Source organism: Taudactylus pleione, unplaced genomic scaffold (genome assembly GCF_031769625.1).
Source record: "Taudactylus pleione unplaced genomic scaffold, aTauple2 ptg000046l, whole genome shotgun sequence".
Lineage (NCBI taxonomy): Eukaryota > Metazoa > Chordata > Amphibia > Anura > Myobatrachidae > Taudactylus > Taudactylus pleione.
The window spans coordinates 5,922,651-5,938,983 of record NW_028284448.1 but is presented as its reverse complement, the minus strand read 5'-3'; positions in this window follow the sequence as shown (position 1 = coordinate 5,938,983).

Genomic DNA, 16,333 nt, shown 5'->3' with positions numbered 1-16,333 from the left:
CTAATAAACAGCATTCGCATGCAGGATATTGTGCATTCGCTACTGAGCATCATGTTAGCAGCTCAACTGTGCATAATGTGCGGTGTTTATGCATGAGATTCCATCTATGATGGACTTAACATATACATATATATATACATGTTAGGGCTGTGCACCGGCCACTTTTCGTGTTTTGTGTTTTGGTTTTGGATCTGGATCTTTCTTCGTGTTTTGGATCTGGATTGGTTTTGCCAAAACAACCCTTCCGTGTTTTGGGTTCTGGGTTTTGTGTTTTGGATCTGTATTTTTTTTTAAAAAAGCATAAAAACAGCTAAAATCACAGAATTTGTAGGTTTTTCTGCTCCTATGCTATTATTAACCTCAATAACCTTAATTTCCACTCATTTCCAGTCTATTCTGAATACCTCACACCTCACAATAGTGTTTTTATGTCCAAAAGGTTGCACCGAGGTAGCTGGATGACTATGCTAAGCGACACGAGTGGGCGGCACAAACACGTGACCCATCTAGGCGTGAAACTGCAGTGGCAGACAGGATGGCATTGAAAAACTAGGCCCCAAACTGTACATAATGCAAAGAAAAAAAAGAGGTGCAAGATGGAATTGTCCTTGGGCCCTCCCACCCACCCTTATGTTGTATAAACAGGACATGCACACTTTAACAAACCAATCATTTCAGCGCCAGGGTCTGCCACACAACTGTGGCTGAAATGATTGGTTCGTTTGGGCCCCCACAAAACAAGCTGGCAATTTATCTGTCCCTGCACAAACTGGCTCTACGGAGGCAAGATGTCATCCTCATCCTCCTGATCCACCGATTCCTCACCCTCTTCAGTGTGTACATCCTCATCCTCACAGAGTATTAATTCGTCCCTGCTGGAACCACAGGTCCCTCTGTACGTTCTGGAGGCTGGTCTCCCTGGAAGAGTTGATAATTCATTTTATGAACATCATCTTCTCCACATTTTGTGGAAGCAACCTCCTACGCCTTTCGCTGACAAGGTTCCCGGCTGCACTAAACACTCTTTCGGAGTACACACTGGAGGGGGGGCAACTCAGGTAAAATAGAGCCAGTTTGTACAGGGACCTCCAAATTGCTTCTTTTTCCTGCCAGTACAGGTACGGACTGTCTGACATGCCTACTTGGATGCTGTCACCGATGTAATCCTTTAACAGACAGACGCACGCTTGTCGCTGCTGCTTTGAGGATTCAAGTGCGGCTACAGCCCACACAATTCACAAAGACAGAAAAAAAAAAAGAATATTTTTATTGTTTGTGGAGCACACTTTGAGGGTTACACCACCCTTTAACAGACAGACGCACGCTTGTCGCTGCTGCTTTGAGGATGCAAGTGCGGCTACAGCCCACACAATTCACAAAGACAGAAAAAAGAAGAAGAATATTTTTATTGTTTGTGTAGCACACTTTGAGGGTGTCACCACCCTTTAACAGACAGACGCACACTTGTCGCTGCTGCTTTAAGGATGCAGGTGCGGCTACAGCCCCCACATTTCACAAAGACCGAAAAAAAAAGAACAATATTTTAATTGTTTGTGTAGCACACTTTGAGGGTGTCACCACCCTTTAACAGACAGACGCACGCTTGTCGCTGCTGCTTTAAGGATGCAGGTGCGGCTACAGCCCACACAATTCACAAAGACAGAAAAAAGAAGAAGAATATTTTTATTGTTTGTGTAGCACACTTTGAGGGTGTCACCACCCTTTAACAGACAGACGCACGCTTGTCGCTGCTGCTTTGAGGATGCAAGTGCGGCTACATCGCACACAAGTCACAAACACATTAAAAAAATTGTTTTTTATTTTTTGGAGCACTTTGAGAGTTACACCACCCTTTAACAGACAGACGCACGCTTGTCGCTGCTGCTTTAAGGATGCAGGTGCAGCTACAGCCCACACATTTCACAAAGACCGAAAAAAAAAGAACAATATTTTAATTGTTTGTGTAGAACACTTTGAGGTGTCACCACCCTTTAACAGACAGACGCACGCTTGTCGCTGCTGCTTTAAGGATGCAGGTGCGGCTACAGCCCACACAATTCACATAGACAGAAAAAAGAAGAAGAATATTTTTATTGTTTGTGTAGCACACTTTGAGGGTGTCACCACCCTTTAACAGACAGACGCACGCTTGTCGCTGCTGCTTTAAGGATGCAGGTGCGGCTACAGCCCACACATTTCACAAAGACCGAAAAAAAAAGAACAATATTTTAATTGTTTGTGTAGCACACTTTGAGGGTGTCACCACCCTTTAACAGACAGATGCACGCTTGTCGCTGCTGCTTTAAGGATGCAGGTGCGGCTACAGCCCACACATTTCACAAAGACCAAAAAAAAAAGAACAATATTTTAATTGTTTGTGTAGCACACTTTGAGGGTGTCACCACCCTTTAACAGACAGACGCACGCTTGTCGCTGCTGCTTTAAGGATGCAGGTGCGGCTACAGCCCACACAATTCACAAAGACAGAAAAAAAAAGAACAATATTTTTATTGTTTGTGTAGCACACTTTGAGGGTGTCACCAGCCTTTAACAGACAGATGCACGCTTGTCGCTGCTGCTTTGAGGATGCAGGTGGAATCTAGAGGGGATTTGGAACCGAGGACACACTACCTCCATCAATTGTCTAAATCCCACTGCACTAATGTCGGATACCGGACGCACGTCTAACACCAACATAGCAGTCAAGGCCTCAGTTATACGTTTTGCTTCAGGATGACTGCTGTCGTACTTCATCCTCATCGCTAGTGACTGTTGGAGGGTCAATTGTTTAGTAAAAGTAGTGATGTTCCTACTTCCTCTCTGGGATGATGAACAACTCCCAGCAGCAGCAACAGCACTAGGAGGAAGTGGTTCTTGATCTTTCCCTATTTTATTTTTATCGGAGAAAGTTTGGTCCTCCATTTATGTTATATTGATATATATACGTGCGGCTAAAGCGCACACAAACACAGAAAATATTTTTTTATTTTTGCTGGAGAGTAGTGCACTTTGTGGGTTACACCACCCTTTAAGAAATGAGCCAGCCGGCTCTTTACTTATGGGACACAGGCGCACGCTTGGCGCTGCTCCTTTGTTGATGCACGTGCAGCCACAGTGCACACAAGTCACAAACACAGAAAATATATATTTTTTTGGTTTGGAGTGTACTTTGGGGGTTACAGAACCCTTTAACGGTCAAGCCAGCCGGCCCTTTACTTATGACACAGGCGCACGCTTGGCACTACTTTGTTGATGCACGTGCGGCTACTGCGCACACAATTCACAAACACAGAAAATAATTTTTTTTTTGTTTGGACTGGAGTGTACTTTCGGGGGTTACAGCACCCTTTAACGGTCTAGCCAGCCGGCCCTTTACTTATGACACAGGCGCATGCTTGGCACTACTTTGTTGATGCACGTGCGGCTACTGCGCACACAATTCACAAACACAGAAAATATATTTTTTTTTGGTTTGGACTGGAGTGTACTTTCGGGGGTTACAGCACCCTTTAACGGTCAAGCCAGCCGGCCCTTTACTTATGACACAGGCGCACGCTTGGCACTACTTTGTTGATGCACGTGCGGCTACTGCGCACACAATTCACAAACACAGAAAATAATTTTTTTTTTGGTTTGGACTGGAGTGTACTTTCGGGGGTTACAGCACCCTTTAACGGTCAAGCCAGCCGGCCCTTTACTTATGACACAGGCACACACTTGGCACTACTTTGTTGATGCACGTGCGGCTACTGCGCACACAATTCACAAACACAGAAAATAATTTTTTTTTTGGTTTGGACTGGAGTGTACTTTCGGGGGTTACAGCACCCTTTAATGGTCAAGCCAGCCGGCCCTTTACTTATGACACAGGCGCACGCTTGGCACTACTTTGTTGATGCACGTGCGGCTACTGCGCACACAATTCACAAATACAGAAAATAATTTTTTTTTGGTTTGGACTGGAGTGTACTTTGGGGGTTACAGCACCCTTTAACGGTCAAGCCAGCCGGCCCTTTACTTATGACACAGGCGCACGCTTGGCACTACTTTGTTGATGCACATGCGGCTACTGCGCACACAATTCACAAACACAGAAAATAATTTTTTTTTTGGTTTGGACTGGAGTGTACTTTGGGGGTTACAGCACCCTTTAACGGTCAAGCCAGCCGGCCCTTTACTTATGACACAGGCGCACGCTTGGCACTACTTTGTTGATGCACGTGCGGCTACTGCGCACACAATTCACAAACACAGAAAATATATTATTTTTTTAGCACTTGGGGGGAGCACCCCTGATGGACAGAGCACCCCCTGGACAACACTACAGCACTCCTTTAGGACTGGGACACTGCACAGGACTTTGGAGTGGACACAGCCCCTATGGAGAACTGACTGCACAACACAGTCCAGCCAGCCCCTATGGACTTTGAAGTAGTGGACACAGCCCCTATTAACAACAGCAGCACAGCACAACACAGCCAGCCCCTATGGACTTTGAAGTAGTGGACAACAGCAGCACTACACTACACTACACTACACAGCCCTAACTCCCACCCTCCCTCTTCACTGTCCACAGCCGAGTGAGAAAATGGCGCCGACGCGGGTACCTTATATAGGATCCAAAACCCGCGAGACTCGGAAGGCGGGATGATGACGTTTTGCCTCGATTTCAGATCCGAGTCAGGCGGGAAAAGTCGAGCCTGACTCGGATCGGACTCGGATCGGGGGGGCTCGGGGGGGTTCGGATTTCAGAAATCCGAACCCGCTCACCCCTACTATAAACTAATAATCACGAACCAGCTGCGATTATTATCTGTCCATATCAACGGGGACATTTAAATTTGTAATGAAAATGTCCCCGCTACGTACAAAGGGGAAATCGCAGGGATAGTGGTTGCGGTAACCGCTGTCCCTGCGAGTTATATCCCCAGCAAATTGGAGAAGCCTTTCACAGAAGTAAAAGACTTCTCCGGAGGAAACTGACATGAGCACTGTGCCAGCTTCCGCAGCTGCCTGGGGGTTGCGCGAGAGAGACCGAAATATCTCTCTCCTGCACCTGGGGCTTCCATAGGCTCACAGCAGTTTACCCAATCTGGTTACTGGGCCAAACTCCGAACAGCTTCGCTTTTTGGAGTTTAGTACACAGGGGTCGGATCGTAGCCCCCATTGATTATACTGGGGACTGTGAACTGACGTGCACATTGCTGGAGAGTTCTGTGACATCTTCTGCATTGTGCCATTAGTACATAGGAACAATACATACAATTATGCAGAAACTGCAGTTTCTGCTCATTTTTTTGTAATAAAAACATCTTAGCTTCTACCACCTCTGATGAGAGGCTGTTCCACTTATCCACTACCCTTGCTGTGACATTTCTTTCCTCAAATTTCCCCTGAATCTACCTCCTAATACTATACATACAAATAGGACCATTTACTGCCCCAGCAATTGTAATGTTCTCTGTTCATATACTGATTTTATATTTACAATTTTAACACATATTTGTATTACACTTAGATATTAATGGTACCTGGTGCTGTGTCAGAGATTATGGTACTGTGGCACATAACACATTTGTGTTTAGCTGCGGTTTGAATGTCCTCAATAGATATCCAATATTAGGACTAACCATCAATATAAAGTTATAAATAATATTACCACCAACCATCTATATACAGAGAGCTGTCACAAGGCACCTGGTTACCGGGACTATATCAGGACTAATCACATCACTAACAGCACTGAGATAGTTACCCACCTGTGGCAGTAAAAATACCCAGCGATTGGTCACAGCATTGTACAGAGATAAAGTAGAGATAAATTATTACCTGGAATTTATCCTTTATTTAATGTTTTGTAAAATGTCCCAATACCCTATATATTATTATTATCCTTTATGTATATGGCACCACAAGGGCACCTTACACAGTACATGTTCTATATATTGTCCTTGTGTGCCGCCTCCTCCTTGGTGTATTATCATGTATATATAGCATATGTATATAGAAATGTATAACCCTGCAGGATGCACGCTGTGTATACATGTGGCTGTGATACCAGCACCCAGTGCAGAGTAATATGATGTAACAGAGACATGAGGACCCCCTGTCACAGCCTAAATGGCCCCTTATGTCCCTTATGTCAGACACTCACACTCCCCCCATAACAGCATCACCACACTGCCCCTGACACACACACAGTATATATGACAGGACAGTCACTGCACTCACACTACCCCCCCTCCCAGCATCACCACACTGCCCCTGACACACACACAGTATATATGACAGGACAGTCACTGCACTCACACTACCCCCCCTCCCAGCATCACCACACTGCCCCTGACACACACACAGTATATATGACAAGACAGTCACTGCACTCACAGGGGTTTATTACTGCAGCAGCATAAGCACAGGTGTAACAATGTCATCATGTCATAGGTAATAGGACAGGAGATTAGTGGGGGGGGGGATACAGGGGGTCAGAGACTTCTCCATCACCAGCCGCAGCTTCCTCACCAGCAGCACCTAATGATATAATAATGTCCATGTTCTCCTCACTACTCCTGGTCTCCTCCATCTGCAGCCGGGGAGCCACGCAGGATGTGTCCCAGTCTCAGGCAGCATCTCTCAGACAGGGGAAACAGGACACAGGTGTGTGGGGAGCACTGAGGCTCCTGTACAGGGGATCTGTGGTCACAGTCAGCATGGTAGTGGGAGCAGTCTCTCATACATGGGGTGTGATATAGAGGCAGGAACAGTACCAGATTAAGGTCTACATGGGCCTGGAGCTGACATTTAAGAAGGGCCTATTGTGTGCTGCCGCAGAAGGTGTTATCAGCTCGGCGGGGGTGAGACTAGTAATGTGGGGGCCAACGCTATGGGGGAAATCAGTATGAAATACCGACAGTCGGGATCCTGTCCGTCAGAATTCTGATGCTGGGATCAAGACAGGGTTAACATACCGACACTTGTTTGTCGGTATACTAACCCTCCCCCTCTCCCTACCCTAACCCTCTCTCTTTGGTGCCTAACCCTAACCTCCCCCCTAGTGCCTGCACCTAACCTCCCCCTACCCGCACCCTAAACCTAACCCTCCCCCTAGTGCCTAACCCTAACCCCCCAATAGTGCCTTACCCTAACCCCTAAACCTAATCCTCCCCACTTAGTGCCTAACCCTAACCACCAATAGTGCCTTACCCTAACCCCTAAACCTAACCCTCCCCCCCACCCCGCTACTTACCTTCGGCATCCCAGCAGTCGGGATGCTGGTGCTGGAATGTAAGCGTCGGCATCCCACTATGGAGTTGTGGTCTGCACAGGTAGTGTGGTCTGTGACATGGGGTATGGATAGCACCATGGAGAGGGCGTAGCTACCGCCTACTTTCGACAACATACATCTCCCTCCCCCCTTTGCTTGTATGAAGCATACACCACCTGTTATATTATTGATTACTGAATATAAAAAAAAAATATTTATATATATATATATATATATATACACATGTACATACATATATATATATATATATATACACACACATACATACATGCATACATACATACATACACACACACACACACACATCTCATTCCTCAGTTTCAAACTGCAATGCAAATGTGTTACCCCCAGCTGTGAAGCCAGGGGCATTCTGTCTGGGTGTGGGACTAAAACCTGTTTAGGCTTCAGACAAATTCAATTGTGTAGATCAATGCCTGGGTTATATTACAATTGCCACAACTATACTTATCTACATACAGGGATTCCCAATTTGTATGTAAAACACTCACAGTATTCTGGTGCATTGTCTATTCTATTTACTTTTTCTCAGGAGGCTGTTCTTCCAGTTGCCCTTGGTAGATTATCAAAAACATTGCAATCTGTACTTAGCTTGTGAGTTGTAACTTAAAATGGCGCTGGTCGCAAAATGGCGTCTTGCAGATTCTTGTTTCTAAAATGGAGTCTAGCTGCCATTCGCAAGATGGCATTGCTAATTTTTATGCTGATTCCGTCTCAGCCACTAATCCAGCTTCGACAGTCCACCCTTTGATAGCGAACAACATGCTATCACATCCTGATGTTAAAATTAATTTTAGGCATACATACATATATTACTTAATGTTATTAGGGGATGGCACAAGGTGGTTCTTAATCCATCAATAATGTGTCTCTAGGAGGGGACATAAAACTACCATTATATGCACACCGCAGACCTTTGGAGATCATGTGAAAGATGTGGGGATGCACCAGTCCTATAAAGGCAGTCTTGAAGGGAAATTGAGACTTTACATTATCTGAGGTGTTTCAAAAGTAACATTTCAATAATACATTCTATGCACATTTAAATATAATACATTAGATGACGGTATTTCCTAGTTCAGGGTTGTAATGCAGTTCTATATTTACCTCAGTATTCATATTGCCATTACTGACCACCATTATAATTTCATTCTTTTGTCTTACTCTATTTTTTACATTTTCCACACTTCAACACAATAGGAACATACCGGACACATAGGCCAATTACAGATCTGCCCAGCTATTTTGTTGCTCATGGCGTGGCGTGAGTCGCGCCACGGACTTGTGGCATGGCATGCAGGCCTCTGAGTCGCGCCATGGACTTGTGGAATACCGTGGTATTCTTCAACGAAGGATATGGTACGGCATGTAATACAGTGCTTAACCGCTGGGTGGCGAGTGCTCCACTTTTGTAATTGCATGTAATATAGTGCTTAACCGCTGGGTGGCAAGTGCTCCACTGTACTGAATGTCTATCATATTCACAGCATTTGCATGAACGCACAACCCATACTGTATTTTTAATGTTGCATAATATACTGTACAAATCACTGCACATACTGTATTGTACATACGGTACGGTGCAGTAACTGAATAGTAGAGAAGTTGCCGGAGTTGTTGTCACGGTATAGCCGATACTGTAGAATAATTAGATGCACGCACAGCTTTCACTGATATGGGATGCATATGATATGGGATGCAGACAAAGAAAACCTTGCCGCCGAAACTCTGCCATGCCATTGGACCACAAGGAAGTGCATATTTAAATACACCAATCAGCGGCCAGATTTTCTGCGGGAAGGAATTCTTTTGTATCTGGTAGCATAAAAGAGCGTCTCAGACCGCACTAGCTATCCACACTGTGAATCTGCTACTTAACTGTACGGACTTGCTGCTCGGATTGTCTCATCGGCACGTATCAACAGTACGAACCCTTGAGATACTGTACTACTACCTGCAACGCTGCCTGACTTCTAAGTCGCTGTTGTTGCTGCTCATTACCGTGATCTACCTCTGCAACTCTGCCTGACTTCCGAGTCACCTTTGTTGCTGTACCGTGAGCTTCTACAGCTGTTTCCTACAGTATCAACCCGCTGGTACTGTAAGTATGGGAGCTTGCTAGGTTCACGGTCATTTTGCAGTTTGCTGTGTTAGACGCTGATTTGCACAGCGACTTTTCAATGCATATACAGTACCGTTTTGTTTTGCTCAGCGACCATTTTTGTTTCAGTCGCAATATTGCTGTGTTTATTGTCCTGTTTGTCTCCTTCATACGGTACTGTAGATGCATATTTGCGTATTTAGGGGCATACTGTATGAAAGCTTGATGTCAGATTAAATTGGGAAATATATATCACAAATTAGCTCAAAACTATCATTTATTAAACACAGCCTGCAAAATGAAATTTACTAGCTGGTTATACTGTACATGTTATGGCTGATGTACAGTAAGAATGTAATAACCCCCTGTGTTTAAGATACTGAACATTACATTACTGTATGTACTGTATACTGTACTCAGTCTGTATACTCAGCAACAGTACTGTAACGTATTTCTCTTGTTCTTTACACAGATTTTGTCGTCAAACATGGCAAAAATCAGCAAAGCCATCAGCAAGATAATTGCAAGCATGAAAAAAGAACACAAAACAACACGACAGATCCATGCCTGGCTGAAGAGTGTGGTGTTCTTGTTAGTTTACAGACTGTGTGCTATCATGCATTTGAGAGAACGCGGACCAGATATAGATTTCCTTCTAAATGCACATGGTAGGAACTTTACATAAACCTTTTTTTATTACAGTATACTGTATGTTGCTAGATTGGTACTGTATTGTGTTCCAATTTCAACACTAACTGTCCAATAATTGCTATATGCTCTGTATGTGTTCTACCGTAGGAGCGTCAAAAAGATTGTGCACAAATTGACTTGTGAGGATGATGAGTGTACAGCTTTACAAATCAAACGTATTCTAAAAGCAGAATGTGACCTGGACATCTCCTGTTCCAGCATCAAACGGATGCGTAAGGAACTGGGATGGACTTTTGGCCCTACAAGGTACTGTACATACTGTAAAATATATATACTGTATATTAATAATGCAATGATTTTACATGACAGTAAACTAAAACTTGTTTTTATTTCACAGGATAAATCCCATGATAAGGGATGTTAATAAAGTAAAGAGAGTTGAACAAGCACGACGGTGGATAGAGAGTGGAGAGAATTTTAATGACGTCATTTTCACAGATAAAACTTCGGTTTCTCTCGAGAGGTTCTCAAGACTGTCCTTCCGACACCGTGCACATCTCTCACTTAAACCACATCCGAAGCATCCGTTAAAAGTCCATGTATGGGGAAGTATATCTCGCTGGGGTGCAGGACCGATCTATATTTTTGAAGGTGCAGTACAGTAATGCTTGTTTTAAAAATTATTTACAGTCCTGTACAGTGTATGCTTGTTACTGACAATTTCTCATCTCTTTAGGCATCATGGATAAGACCTTCTTCCAAGAAAAAATAGTAGATTGCTGTATGGTGCCATTTGTGAGAAAATGCTTCCCATCAGGACATCGATTATTCCAGGATAATGATCCCAAACATTCGGCTTCAGCAAAATTCATGGAAGAGAGAGGGATAAATTGGGAATGCACACCACCAGAGTGAGTATTGTCCTATAGTACTGTATTAACTGTTTATTGTACCAAAAAGTATGTACAGTACCAAGCAGTAATTATTCTAGTACACTTTATACTAAAGTACAGTACTGTGACTGAATATTTTTTTTATTTTTACTTACCTGTAGGTCACCGGACATGAATCCCATTGAAATGGTCTGGGCCCAGTTGAAGAGGTTCATCAGGTCTGATGTGAAACCAACAACTAAACAGGAATTTTTGGATGGGATAATGAAGTTTTGGAGAACAGTATTGACACGTGCCCAGTGTAACAATTATATTGATCATCTCCATAGAGTCTTACCAGTTGTCATCGAAAGAAACGGTCAAGCAACTGCTATGTAGCTTATACTGTACTGTATATAATTTGTAATGTGGAGGAGGGGTTTAACTTCCTTGATGTTGCCATTTGTAATGCAGATGTTTCAAGTTTTCAGGTTCCTTTAGTTCATATACACTACAATAGTAGTGGCTGCTTCAACATCCACATCCATAGTTGCAGACATACAGTAGTGGGTGCACCGTGAATTGAGAGACAGGCTTCTACTGTATGGTTAGAGCGGCGGTCCCTTCGACATCAGGATAAGGTGAGATTTTTGGTAATGTTAGTGCTCTGTTATCGTATTCACACAGCTGGTGTTCACCTCCATCTGGGGCACCCAAATACTGTCTTGTTCCATGTATTTTTTTTTTTATGTTATATTATGGTGCACTCTGATGCACGGTAGAGTCTGCACCTGGTATAGGTGAAACTCTGAATCTGAGGCCAAAAGTGCCAGTGATGATTTTAAATTAAAAGCCAACTCTTTTTGTGTAGTCCTCGGTCCCCCAGTAGGGCTAAAGAAGTCCCCCCCCCCTCTGTAAAGCATGTTACTGTAGGTTAAATAAAAATTGTCATTAATTTATACAATTGGTGTTTGTACTGTATGATTACGTCATTTTGCCAGGCGTGAAATTATCGCTGTATTCAATTTGAAAGCTTTTCTGCCTACTGTAGGCGGGAAGTCAATGCAATGTACAGTAAGACAGTATGTAAAAAAGTTTCGCCTACTGTATGAATAGCAGGTGGAAAAATTTCGTGAATTGGGGTGCAATGTTGCGGGAAGCCTTCAACGTCCCCTAAAGGTACTGTAAACTGCGTAAGTTTTTTTTTTTAAAAAGTCAGAACACACTAAAAATTCACTTTCATTTTGGGGGGTGGAAGAAAAAAAATTGGGGGGAAAAAGTGAAACTTGTAGGGGTAAATTTACTAAGATGGGAGTTCTATTTAAGAAGTTACTGTACTGTATGTTGCCCATAGCATCCAATCAGATTCTACTGTACTTAGCATTTATCTACAGTAGCACCTTCTAGAAGATACTGTACAGTAATACCTGGAATCAGATTGATTGCTATGGGCAAAATCACTTAATAGCACTACCATCTTAGTACATTTACCCCCTAATATATAAAATGTACTGAGTTTAGTAAAAAAAAAAAAAAAGCGCTAAATGGGTATACAGTAGATCTGGGCATGCGCCTGAGATACGATGACGTACAGTATTGTAGGAAACACTCAAGCCAGGTGCAAACTTGGTATTGCAGGCGGCTGTAGTGTAATGGTAAATAATCAAACCAATACATTATGCTGCCTGTACAACCCTTTTGCGGGTTCGAAGCTTGAAAGGTTACACTTTTTATTTTTTATTAACAAGGTTAGACTTTTTGGTCAAAGTACTGTGGCATAGAAATACCAGAATTTCGGGATAATGTACTGTATTAGTGAAGATTTAAAACAAAATAAAATTACCGTATAAAGTATGTACTTTAAAGGTCTCGAACCAGCGGGACAAGAAAATGGTAGATGCAGTAGGGCTAGGCATTAGCCCCCTAGACTACTGCATCTACTGTACTGTAGTTCCTAGAGTCAGGGAATCACTACAATGTCTACCGTATTATACTTACAACTACAGTTATAAGTACCGTATAATACAGACAACTGGGCATGCGCAGTGCTATGAGACTCAATACACCACAGTGTAGCGCGCAACAATGCGGTATACTGTATGGCGTACCGTATGGAGCAACAAACTACAGTACTGTAGCTGGGCACATATACAGTACAATAGATTGATTTTTGTAAGGGTTGGATAACAAGACTGAACTACAGTACTATAGTGAACATTAAAAAAATCCATTCAATTATAAAGGTCTCGAACATAAGGAGAGAAGTATAAGCAAGACGGATCACCTAAGCCCTTGCTCACAAGTCTCTCCTAGTCCTCTACAGTACTTTATGTGACATCTACAGTACCATACGATGACGTACAGTACTCAAGCGTCTGTAGCGTAGAGGTAAGAAATCGTACTTCTACATTGCAGACGTCTGTACAACCCGGGTTCGAAACCAGGAAGCTTAATAATGAAGCTTTTCATTATTATTAGACAGTCAAGGTTACACTTTTTATTTTTAATATTATTATTACACAGTCAGTGTAATAATAACACACTTTCACTGTGTGTGAATCATGACCTGGTACTGTACAGTATGATATTCCATACTGTACGCCATGGCGTACAGTACATAGCCATAGCGCTACAAGTTTATGGCTATGTCGCAGCACCACTGGCAATGCATTGCAACCCCGCCACTGGGCACAAGCCAGAGATCCTATTTGTACCGTAACCCATCAGAACTGGCTATAAGTTACCACAACGCAAACTGTGCTGACAGTTGACGCAATTTTGCGGTTTAAACGTTGAGTCAGTTTCTACTAGAGAGACCCCTCTCTTATACACAGTCAACTATCAGTTACTAAACATATTAAGTTAATAATGTTACCAAGTCTAAGACAGCATTTTCATTGACGCAAGTTTGCGCTCTGCATCTGCCCTACAAACTGCTGTTAGTCCACTATTGTAGCACCTTATGTACTGTAGTAATGAATTTACTATTGTGTATACTGTGCGGTACTGTAAGTCTCGGACAGTGCAGAATGGCACTAGTGTGAAAATTCAACAGTACTGTTGGCAATACAGACAACTGGGTATGCGCCATAAAATAGCGCTACTTAATGTATGGCTTGGCTCCACTGGACATGGGGCACACATTCCATTGTGATTAAAATCCGACCACTGGGCACGCGCAGACATTGACGCAATTTTGCGGTTTAAACGCCGAGTCAGTTTGCACTATAGAGACCCCTCTCTTATACACAGTCAACTATCAGTTACTAAACATATTAAATTAATAATGTTACCAAGTCTAAGACAGCATTTTCATTGACGCAAGTTTGCGCTCTGCATCTGCCCTACAAACTGCTGTTAGTCCACTACTGTAGCACCTTATGTACTGTAGTAATGAATTTACTATTGTGTATACTGTGCGGTACTGTAAGTCTCGGACAGTGCAGAATGGCACTAGTGTGAAAATTCAACAGTACTGTTGGCAATACAGACAACTGGGTATGCGCCATAAAATAGCGCTACTTAATGTATGGCTTGGCTCCACTGGACATGGGGCACACATTCCATTGTGATTAAAATCCGACCACTGGGCACGCGCAGACATTGACGCAATTTTGCGGTTTAAACGCGCAGTCAGTTTGATATACAGAAACCAGTTTCTTTAACAGGGCCCATTGCCACTTGATGGTCATAATAAATAACTATAATGTCCGCGTTCATGTCAGCGCCGGCATTGACGCAAGTTTGCATTCTAAGGTACAGCACTGTATGTACAATAATAAAAATCCTAGTTTCGCTGTTTGACTCCCGAAGCACTGGGCAGACATGCGCGCCACATGTACTGTATTGAATACTGAATATTTTAAGTGAAGATTTTAAAAATAAATTAAAAAAACATACAGTATTTTCAAGGTCTCGAACCCACGGAACAAGAAGAGAGGAGAAGCAGTGAGACTAGGCATTAGACCGCTAGGCCACACGCTTCACCCATTAATAGAGTTCTGTAGTTTGTAAAGTCTAATGTCTAAGCTTCTGTCAAACAATCATCGGCCGGTGATACAGAACATACCGTACGGTACATTGGAAAGTGACACCTGGTGGGCAAAATGTTGTATTACACATCATGAAATCACACGCATGCGCTATGTAGTTTAGGAAAAGTGACACCTGGTGGACAAAAAGTCGTATTACACTTAATGAAATCTGACGCATGCGCTATGTAGTTTAGGAAAAGTGACATCTGGTGGGCAAAATGTTGTATTACACGTAATGACTTTTTTCACTAATAAACTTTCTTTGTGGCGCGACTCATGGCGTGGTGTGTGGCGCGCCATACGTGGCGTGAGAGATAGCACTGTGATGCCACGTTATAGCTGGGCACATCAGTACTATGATGACAATCAGTATAAGGATCAAGAATTTGCCTATGCTGGCGATCACTTCCTGGACCCATTCCCCTAGGCCTGAGAACCATTTCACTGGGTTCAACCATGAGACCCATCCTTCTATTTTCTCCCCTACTTCAGCCACTGAAGCATTATGGTTCTTACAAAACTCCCATTTTAGCTGCAGAATTTCATCCATCTTCCGGTCTATCACCTCTTTGGGGTCGCTTGTATCATTGGTGACATAGGTGCAACACTTCACTCCAAATTGGGTGGCCAAAGTTACACAATACCCTCCAGTAACAGCAGTTAAATAATTTAACACTAGTCTGTTTTGCACCAGTAATTTCTTGTATGCTTGCAATTCTCTCCCTGTATACCTGAATGTGTCATCATACATCTCGGTGATATTATCTATTCATTTAGCAAGTTCCTGAATATATCTAAAATTTAATGTACCCCGAGCGATTCTGGTGGGATCCAGTGCGACTAAAACTTGGAAGCCAGTTGTCTCACTAATTAACTGAGTGGCTTTATGCACGTCACCAGGTATCATATTTTGTTTGCCTCTGTGTTCATACTGCATGTGAAGATATGGTGATGGTGTGTTTTTATGGATACCGAGCATTTCAACATGTGTGAGGGTCATAACTTCTGGGACTACTCTTCCCAGGTAACACAAACCTTCGGAACTAGGGGAGAGCCACTTATACGCCTTTCTTCCACATATAAAATACACATTATTGGGGAGAACATAAGGAATAGTATGCATCATTATCATTAAACACATTTCCCTTGCAAACAATCCTATCTCAGGGTCTTCCATCTGGTACATGCAAGTCTCCTGTTGTATTATTTTAGCACAATAACCATCTGGTACCTTACCAATAATTTATTTGGTGGAACTCAATGTGTACCGGTACCTAAAATGTTTCCCACTAGATTTAATTGAGCGTAACAGATCATGGTTTATGGACTCATTATCAGCTCTCTGTGAGAAGGTCATCGTCTGATTATTCCC